The sequence below is a fragment of the Mustela erminea genome, chromosome 6, assembly GCF_009829155.1.
Source record: "Mustela erminea isolate mMusErm1 chromosome 6, mMusErm1.Pri, whole genome shotgun sequence".
Lineage (NCBI taxonomy): Eukaryota > Metazoa > Chordata > Mammalia > Carnivora > Mustelidae > Mustela > Mustela erminea.
The window spans coordinates 98,055,044-98,064,897 of NC_045619.1; the positions used below are offsets into that span (position 1 = coordinate 98,055,044).

Here is a 9,854-nt window from a genome sequence, read left to right on the forward strand (position 1 = left end):
TAGGTTTTATGAATAGATCAATATGATCAAGACAGACCAATATGATCAAAGAATTTATCTTTAAAAAGTTTTAGACCACAGAGAATTTACTGAAAAAATAAATTATTTTAAAATGAGCATTGTTTAATATACACTGTCTAAAAATACTGAAAAAAATGAAATAACATCTAACTTAATTTAGTAGGTATCCAAGTTGGTAACAAATACCAAGGCTTATTATGATGATATGCTAATTAAGATAGTGTGTTAGCAGCACAGAGATAAATAAGTAGATCAGTGACTCAGAACATATAGATAACCAAGAAAGATCTATTCATATATGAACACTTGATATATGACAGAAGTCATATATCATTGGTGGGATGGACTGTTTGTTAAATTGTGAAAATGACACTGGGCCTCTACTTTACCCCATCCATGAAAATCAGTTCCAGGAAGATTAGAGAAGCATATATAAAGACAAAATGATAAACATTTTAGAAAATAATGTTAAAGAACATAGTTATGACCTTAGAGAAAAAAATAGTCTTTTAAAGCAAGATGCAAAAAACTGTGACTATAAAAGTAAAGACTAAAAATTCTAATATATTAAAATGAAGAATTTGGGGTGCCTGGGTGGCTCAGTGGGTTTAAGCCTTTGCCTTCGGCCTCAGGTCATGATCTCAGGATCCTGGGATTGAGCCCCACATCGGGCTCTCTGCTTGGTGGGGAGCCTGCTTCCCCCCCTCTCTCTGCCTGCCTCTCTGCTTACTTGTGATCTCTCTGTCAAATAAATAAATAAAATCTTTTAAAAAATTATAAAATGAAGAATTTATGCTCATCAAATGATAGCATAAAAGAGTGAAAAAAGAAAGTTACAGAGAGGAGAAAATATATTTTTAACATAGTATCCAAAATATATTACAAATGAAAAAGTTGCAAGAGATTTCCAGATTAAATTTTAAACCATGTTAAACAAAGAATTTGAGTCCAGGAAACAGACAGCATAGGGCTAAATAAGGATCAAAGCAAACAAGACTTATCTTAGGAAGTAGTCTGTGTCTGTGGTGGAAGGGTGAAGAGAGATACTGCATTGACCTCTGTCTCATTGGGCATGGATATCTGTCTCCACTGACCAGGGAGAAGTAAAGGTTTAAAAACACACCAAAAAAATAATCCTGACTCATAAGGAAATTTCAGCTAGCCTCTATATGGCCTTGGCTCCTCTCTAACATGAGGTATCCAAGGTGAACTTTTGAAGATTCGTCTGTTACTTACCGTTGTGTTAGAAACACCATAGCTAGCCAGACTTTCAGTATTTTAAACTGTACAGTCAAATATAGAAGAATTCGTTCATCTGACCTGCCACTGATTATACCTTTATTATCATACTCCATAGGCTTCCAATCCTGGTTTTCTCAGTTAAAAACAAGCACCTCATCAAAAGGTTTTGGAATATTCAATCTAACAAGTGTTTATTGAGCACCCACTCATATGCAAGCCCAAATGCTAAATGCTTTAAGAGATGTAAATATGAATAGAAGCTCGATCCTTCCAGGGATTTACAGGCTAGGGGTGACAAAAACAAGTAGTAAGTATAAGTCCTTCATATAGAAGAATATAGTATGTGCCACAAGAAGTATATAAAAAGAAGAACTACAAAGGATCAATGGAAAAAGAAATAATACCAGCATAGTGTAGTGGATATGTGAAATATCTTTGTCATCTTTACTTTTTTTAAAAAAGATTTTATTTATTTGATAGACAGAGATCTCAAGTAGGCAGAGAGGCAGGCAGAGAGAGGAAGAAGCAGGCTCCCCGCTGAGCAGAGATGTAGGGCTCCATTCCAGGACGCTGAGATCATGTGACCTGAGCTGACGGCAGAGGCTTTAACCCACTGAGCCACCCAGGTGCCCCTATCTTTGCCATCTTTAAAAGGGACTACTCGTTCCTTTATTTTTGTACACTCCATTTAATTTCCCAATAAAGTCTTTATGTGCCTGATTGCAGGAATTTTAACTAGTTTTCTGTGTTGTTGTTGTTGTTGTTTCCAGGTTATCTCATTACAATTCAGTGATGTGTCTGTCAGTCGACTTCCTAATTTGGTTCCAGCAACTGCTGACACAGTGATTATCAGAAATGTTGAAGTCTAACTTCTGGGTCCCCTGAAGAAGCAAGATACCAGAGCAGAAGAAAGGAAGATGTTTCCCACTGCTTCCCCATTTGAAAATTACCTCCAGCAGCAAGGAAAACAAGAAACAAACAAACAAAAAGTACATCTTTGCCTGTACTGGGAAAAGCAGAAAGAGGCCAGTTGTCTTAGCCCTCAGAACACTAGGAGGGCTCAAGTGAAGGCTCAGGAACTGGAGATGGTGATGCAGAAAAGGGATTGGTAACAGGGATTGTTTGTAAGATGGTAGAGTTAATCATTTGACTGCCATGTCCTCATCCTCAAGGAAGCCAGGCAACTGCTCTGTCCCAATCCCTGTAGAGAATCAAGTGTTTGTTCTCCAGAAAAACAGTGAGTTGCCTGTTTGAAGGTTAGGCATAGGGGAAGGTGTGAAAGGGTTCATACTAAGTAGTGAGACCCTTTTCTCTTTTCTCTGTCCAGATCCGGAAAGAAGACAAAGGAAAGCAAAATAGGAAGTTCCAAGATAACAGTAAACATCAAAAAGAGAAAGTAACTTATTCGGACCAGCAGGACAACACGTATGTCCAGTGTTGATTTTCTAAGGGGGGAAATAGAACAAACAAACTGTCTTAAAGTTTAGACCTGATGAAGATGATATTGATATATATTTCAAGGAGATTTTGGAACCATGGGAAGACATCACCCAAATTTTCAAAGAAAATTAATGAATGAAAATGAAAAATCAAGCAATTATCAACTTCAGAAAAAGAAAAAGAAAGCACAAGATAGTAAATAAAAGCCCACTTTAACACCTGATTCAGCAGTGATTAGTATTTGTCAAAAGATTCACACACAAGATAGAGATTTCATAATGAAAAATTGTAATGTCAAAGGTGTAGGAGAGTAGAAGGGAGAAAGGAAAAGCTATAAATAGCTAAAGTCTCTGTGTCCCAAAGCAGGAAGACCATAGATATCTACAATTAATAATCAAGCAATGCCAGTAGAGGTATATTATATTTAATGGAAGTAAATACCAGAATCAAATTTTTTAAAAAATTGAAAGTGGTGGCTTCCAGGGAGGAGCATAAGAGAAGTTAGGAAAAAAGAGACTTCAATTTGTATGACATACTTTTCATCGTGCCCACTGAATTTTAAACTATTTCGTAGAATACTTTGGCAAAAAGTCAACAGAGGACATAGATATTAACATAAACGTTCTGCATATGTCAACATTTCTATTTCTAGATACATACTCTAGAGAAACTCTCATAAGCACAAGGGGTTGTATGTAAGGATGTTCGTTTCAGACTTGTTTGTAAAAGCAGAGTATTAGCCCAATTTAAATGTCCATTTGGAGAATAAATAAATAAAATGTGGTAATTTCTTTTTTAAGATTTATTTATTTATTTATTTATTTGATTGACAGAGGTCACAGGTAGGCAGACAGGCAGGCAGAGGGAGAGGGGGAAGCAGGCTCCCTGCTGAGCAGAGAGCCTGACGAGGGGCTCGATCCCAGGACCCTGAGATCATAACCCAAGCTGAAGGCAGAGGCTTAACTCACTGAGCCACCAAATATACCTAATATGTGGTATATTTAAATGACAAAATGATACAGCAAGTAAAAGCAATGCACTTATTTTATGTATATATAAACATATATAAATACATATGCTTGGGCACCTGGGTGGCTCAGTCGTTAAGCATCTGCCTTAGGCTCGGGTCATGACCCAGGGTCCTAGGATTGAGGCCTGTGTCAGGCTCCCTGATTGGTGGGAGGCCTGCTTCTCCCTCTCCCACTCCCCCTGCTTGTATTCCTTCTCTTGCTGTCTCTCTCTGTCAAATAAATAAATAAAATCTTTTTTTAAAGAATTTATAAACTCCTTAAAATTTATAAATAAATACACTCTTTTTTTAAAGAGTTTATTTATTTGACAGAGAGAGATCACAGGTAGGCAGAGAGGCAGGCAGAGAGAGAGAGAGAGGAGAAAGCAGGCTCCCCGCTGAGCAGAGAGACAGATATGGGACTCGATCCCAGGACCCCGAGGTCACGGCCCAAGCCAAAGGCAGAGGCTCAACCCACTAAGCCACCCGGGTGGCCCAATAAATAAAATCATTTAAAAAAAAATACATATATAAATGCTGTTTTTAAAAAACGGTTGCAAAATGATTTATGCAGGATGAATTCATTGTAGTAAGGTTTAAAACATAAAATAAGACTATATATTTTTTCTGATACTATATGTATATAAAACCATAAAATTTGAATGGAAGGGCACACATTAAATTTATGGGGAAAAGGAAAGGAATTGGAGTGAATTGGGGAGACAAAGATTTCAACTTATCCTTAATGTTTTAGACACTATATTATAAAAAGATAAAGCAAATATGATAAAATGTTAAGTGTTGGGGATTTATACAGTCATGCAGTCATTTCACAGGAAATATTTCAAAATATTCCCAATTTTAAAAATTTAATTTCATACGCAGAGTCTGTGACTACATCTACAAAGCAAAGTCTTCCTAGTCTGAGAAAATACAGTACTCTGATTGGAGTAAAGTTTACAGAGATTGAAATTTACGTGCCTTATAAGAATACAATCTGTAAATACTAAGAGCTAAGCAACTTGTGAAACTCTCATCAAAAACATTCTTCCCAGCTTTCTACCCAAAAGCTGGATTCTTGTAAAAGGACATTGAAATGAATGACTGACCTGAAAAGTAGATAAGAAATATTTGCTTGGGGCATCTGCATGGTTCAGTTGGTTGAGCGTCCAGCTGGTTTCAGCTCAGGTCATGGGTTGTGAGATTGAGCCCCTTGTTAGGGCTACTTGCTGGCTATGGAGCCTGCTTGGAATTCTCGCTCTCCCTCTGCCTCTGCCTCTGCCTCTGCCTCTGCCCCTCTCTGCTCTAACTCTCGAAAGGAAGGAAGGAACGAAGGAGGAAGGAAAGAAAGAAAAAAGTGTTTAACACAAAATTGAAAACTATGGGCTAACCTAAGATTTTAAACTAAATTATTAAGATTTTTAAATATTAAAAAAATGAAAACACCTTTAGTTAAGAAAGATTTACATAGTAAGAAAGATTATCAAGATATCAGTTTTCCATCACATATTTTCGTATGGATACTACGTTTGAATGCCGAACTGCTCCTCTTAATAATATTGATATAGGAAACATGGCAGGAAAAAGCTTTGATACTTACAATGCTGGACCCGCAACATAGCATTAGCAAATTTGGCTTTAAGTACTGCCTAATCATGTATTTATAAATGCATAGCACATACCTTTAGGCTGGAGCAAAGCCCCATAACCATTTCAGTTTATCAAGTAGATGAAGCAGTTTTTTAAAAATATTATGCAGTCAATTAAACCAGGCAACAATATAGACTCATGATTATTTGTAAGGGCTACCCTTTATGGACTGCTTGTCTACTTTATTAAGTGGTTAAATGCCGGGGACTTGAGCTGGTGAAAATGAGCTACTCTGTGTAAATGCAGAGAACTGAAGTGATAGTTCAGGCCACTCTCTTCTCTGTCATCCCCTCTTGGATTTACCAGTCACTGCTCACTGGCAACATTCTACTCCTTTTGTCAAATATCCCTACCTTTTCAATGCCCAGCTTTTGGCTCTTGGGGATCCTTTTTCTGTTTCTATTTTCTATTTTATTGATTTCTGTGGTTTATTCTGTTGTACTTTTTCCAACATTTTAGCACCCTAATTTTCAGTTTTTCTTTTGTATATACGCTAAAGACCTTAAATGTCACCCTTGGTTCTGTTTTAGCACCAAGCTATTTTCATTGTCACTCCTTTATCAATCTTACACAACTTCCAATTGCAACTTCTTTTAGCGACAAGCTATTTAGTTTCATTTTCACTTGATACTACACTTGATCTTAGCAAAAAGGCCCAGAAGCGATTTTTAGTTTCATTTTCAAATGCAGAGTACTTTGGGATCATCTTTTTCTTAAAGATTTCTAATTTTGAAGATCTTTACAACATGGATTGTTTGGTATTTTTTGGAAATTTTTTTTATCATTTCAGGCTGTGCAATATTCATGATTGTTTTATCCTCATTTGAAATAATCTGCATTCTTCAGTTATTGGGCAGAAGAGTCTGCAAGCTTATTTTTTATGTTGTCCTAATCTTCTTTCTTTTTTTTTTTTTTAATATTTTATTTATTTGACAGAGAGAAATCACAAGTAGGCAGAGAGGCAGGCAGAGAGAGAGAGGAGATAGGGAAGCAGGCCCCCTGCTGAGCAGAGAGCCTGATGCGGGGCTGGATCCCAGGATGCTGGGATCATGACCTGAGCCAAAGGCAAAGGCTTAACCCACTGAACCACCCAGGTGCCCTAATCTTCTGTATCTTTAGTGATTTTTACCTGATCTATCAGTTTCTCAGTTTCTATTTATAATTCTTTAGTCTTTCCATTTTATATATTTTGAGGTGATATATTTAGATACAAAAAGATTCAAGGTGTTACATTTTCCTTATAAACAATTCTTTTTATCATTCAATTGTGACTTCTAGCAAAAAAAAGGTTTTTTGCCTTAGAGACTACATTAATTGATATTTGATTATGAATAAATAGTAACAGAGTCTGATACACCAGCAAAACCAAATTTCTTCAATATTTTTGCTGCCAAGTTATTTTCCATCCTTTTACATTCAACATCTATGTTTTTACATTTTAGGTACCTCTTACAGATAGCTTAGAGCTGCTTTTTTGGTTCTTGTTTTTATTTTTATGTATAAGAACCTCCATTTTTTTTAAAGATTTTATTTATTTATTTGAGAGAGAGATCACAAGTAGGCAGAGAGGCAGGCAGAGAGATGGGGGGAAGCAGGCTTCCTGCTGAGCAGAGAGCCTGATCCTAGAAGCCCGAGATCTCGACCTAAGCTGAAGGCAGAGGCTTAACCCATTGAGCCACCCAGGCACCGCAGAACCTCCATTTTATAAACAAGTCAAATTAATCTACTCAAATGTGATTATATTTGGCCTTATTTCTACTATTGTAGATATGCTATGTTTTCCACATGCTGTGCTTTCTACCGCTTCCTCCTTGGCCGCCATGTTTGCTATTATTGTCATTGTTCTCCTTATCTGCCTTCTATTGCATTGGCTTAATTTATTGTATTATTTTTCTCTCTTCTACCCTTTTAGAAATTGTTCTTTTTCTTTTTCTCTTTTTCATAGTCACCTTTAAAATCTTTAACATACTTGTCTTGAGAAGGTGTCAAGTCTTATGGTGGCTAACTGAACATAGCAAAAAAAATTTTTTTTTAAAGAGGCTCTAAAGTCAACTGCTATTTCTCTTCTGCCATTATTGTATTTGTTAAAATTATTTGCTATTTGTTAAAATAGATTATTTGTTAAAATTATTTCCCTTCAGGATGCCTGGGTGGCTCAGCTGGTTAAGCATCTGCCTTGAGCTCAGGTCATGATCCCAGGGTCCTGGGATCTAGTCCCACGTTGGGCTCCTGATCCATGGGGAGGCTGTTTCTCCCTCTCCCCCTCCTCCCACTCGTTTTCTCAATCTGTCTCAAATAAATAAATAAAATATTTTAAATAAATAAATAAAATAAAATTATCTCCCTTCATCACCTTTTTTCACAAATTTTAATTGTGGTAAAACATACACAAAAATTTTACTAACTTAACCCTTTTCTTGTATACAGTTCAGTAGTATTAAATACATTCACGTTGTTACGTACCCAATCTCCAGAACTCTTTTCATCTTACAAAACTAAAACTATACAATTTAAATAGCAAATCCTCATTCCCTGCTATCTCCAGCCCTTTAAAACCACCATGACATTTGTTTTTTGTTTTGTTTTCATGAAGTTCATTTTAATTTCTGAATCTTAATCTGAAGATTTCTGAATTTTGCAGGGGGTGGGGGGTGGGAAGTGTAGTATTATGTCTTTGAATATTGCTTATTTTTCATTCTGAATTCCTATTAAGCATATGTTAGGTTTTGTCCATTCTTCATGTGTCTTGTTCTTTCTTAGTTTCCATACTTTAACCTGCATTCTAATCTTCTCTGTATCGTTCCAATTTTAGTATATGTGCTGCCGAAGCGAGCACTTTAACCTGCATTCTGATAATATAGTAGATTAAAGGATTTTTTTTAAAGCAAATGATCACTCCCTTCCCTTCCCCTCACAAAAGGAAAATGTTTCTCTGCCACAGAGTTTAAGCCTGTGTAGTTAGTTGGCTTATCTCTTGATCGCCTGCTTTTCTCAGGAGAGCCTGACTCCAGTAGCTTCTGGCTTGAGGAGGAGGAGGATGCAGAGCACCCTTCCATCCAGCCCGCCTCCAGTAGGTTGCAGACCAGCAGAGTCCTGCAAAGATCAACTTAACCTCAGCCAACCCACAAATGCATGAGTAAGAAATATATGTATATTATTGTATGCCACTGGATTTGGAGTGTTTGGTAAGGCAGAAAAATTTGACTGATAGAGAATTTGGTATTCAGAGTGGAGTGCTACCACAACAAAAAACTTAATTTATGTGGCATTGGCCATGGGAATGGACAGTAGATAATGATGCAAGAGAGCGGGAAAGAGGCAGCAGTGTCATGTAGTGACAAAACATTTGGGAAAATTGTTACCTGTGATAACGCAGAAGGCAGAATATGCAGTTTACTCAAAGCGGAATGGTAAAAAATAAATAAATAAATAAATAAGAAGAGGAAGAAGGAAAAAAAGCTAGCTGCTGCTAGCTGCATTGCATTTGAAAAGGTTTAAGTTGTGATGAGCACCAGGTATTGAATCCAAGTGTTGAATCATTAAATTCTACACCTGAAAATAATATTACACTGTATGTTAACTAGCTGGAATTTAAACAAAAACTTAAAAGAAAAAAGAACTCATAAGAAGTGAACTCAAGGGGTGCCTGGGTGACTCAGTCAGTTAAGTCTGTCTTGGCATCTGGTCATGATTCTGGGGTCCTGGGATGGAGCCCCACATTAGGCTTCCTGCCTAATGTGGGGCTCCCTGCTTCTCCCTCTCCTTCTCCCCCTGCTAGTGCTTTCTCTCTCGCTCACTCTCTCTCTCCAAAAAATAAAATCTTTAAAAAAATAGAAGAAGAAGTGAATTAAAAAAGAACTGTCTGGATTACAGAATTGAGAAGGAATATAAGAATCCAGAACTTTCGAAATTTGTAGGGTTAAAAATGAAACTCCAAAATCCCAACTCCAGAGAATAACTTTAATCTCCAAATCCCAACTTCAGGGGCACCTGGGTGGCTCAGTGGGTTAAAGCCTCTGCCTTCAGCTGAGGTCATGATCCTGGGGTCCTGGGCTCTGCTTGGGGGCGAGCCTGCTTCCCCTCACCTCTCTGCCTGCCTCTGCCTACTTGTGATCTCTGTCTGTCAAATAAATAAATAAAATCTTAAAAAAAAACAAAACCTTTAAAACCCCAACTTCAGAGAAAAAGCAAATCTACGTTGCTGCCAGTAACACATGGCCTTTGCGCAAAGGCCAAATCAAGGGTGTAACTTCAACATCCTTTGTTAAAACCTCAGAAAAGATAAAGGTTGTATTGCAGGTCAGACTGCCAGGAAAGCAAATCTTGACAGGGAGATTAGTCTGCAAAGAAATGTTCTCAGGGTGAACACCTGTGGAAAAAAAGGAAGTAAGCAAGACCCTGCAGAGAAAGAAATTAAGCTATAATGCATTTACAGAAAGACTTCAACCCACTAAAATTAGATGGCTCCTCAAAGTTGTTCCAAACTGAGGCA

The 9,854-nt window shown here is 37.2% G+C and overlaps 1 pseudogene; it reads right to left on the bottom strand.

Moving 5' to 3' along the window:
* Positions 1-8,140: 8,140 nt before the first annotated feature.
* On the bottom strand, positions 8,141-8,198 carry LOC116594616 (annotated as a pseudogene).
* Between the last annotated feature and the right edge of the window lie 1,656 nt (positions 8,199-9,854).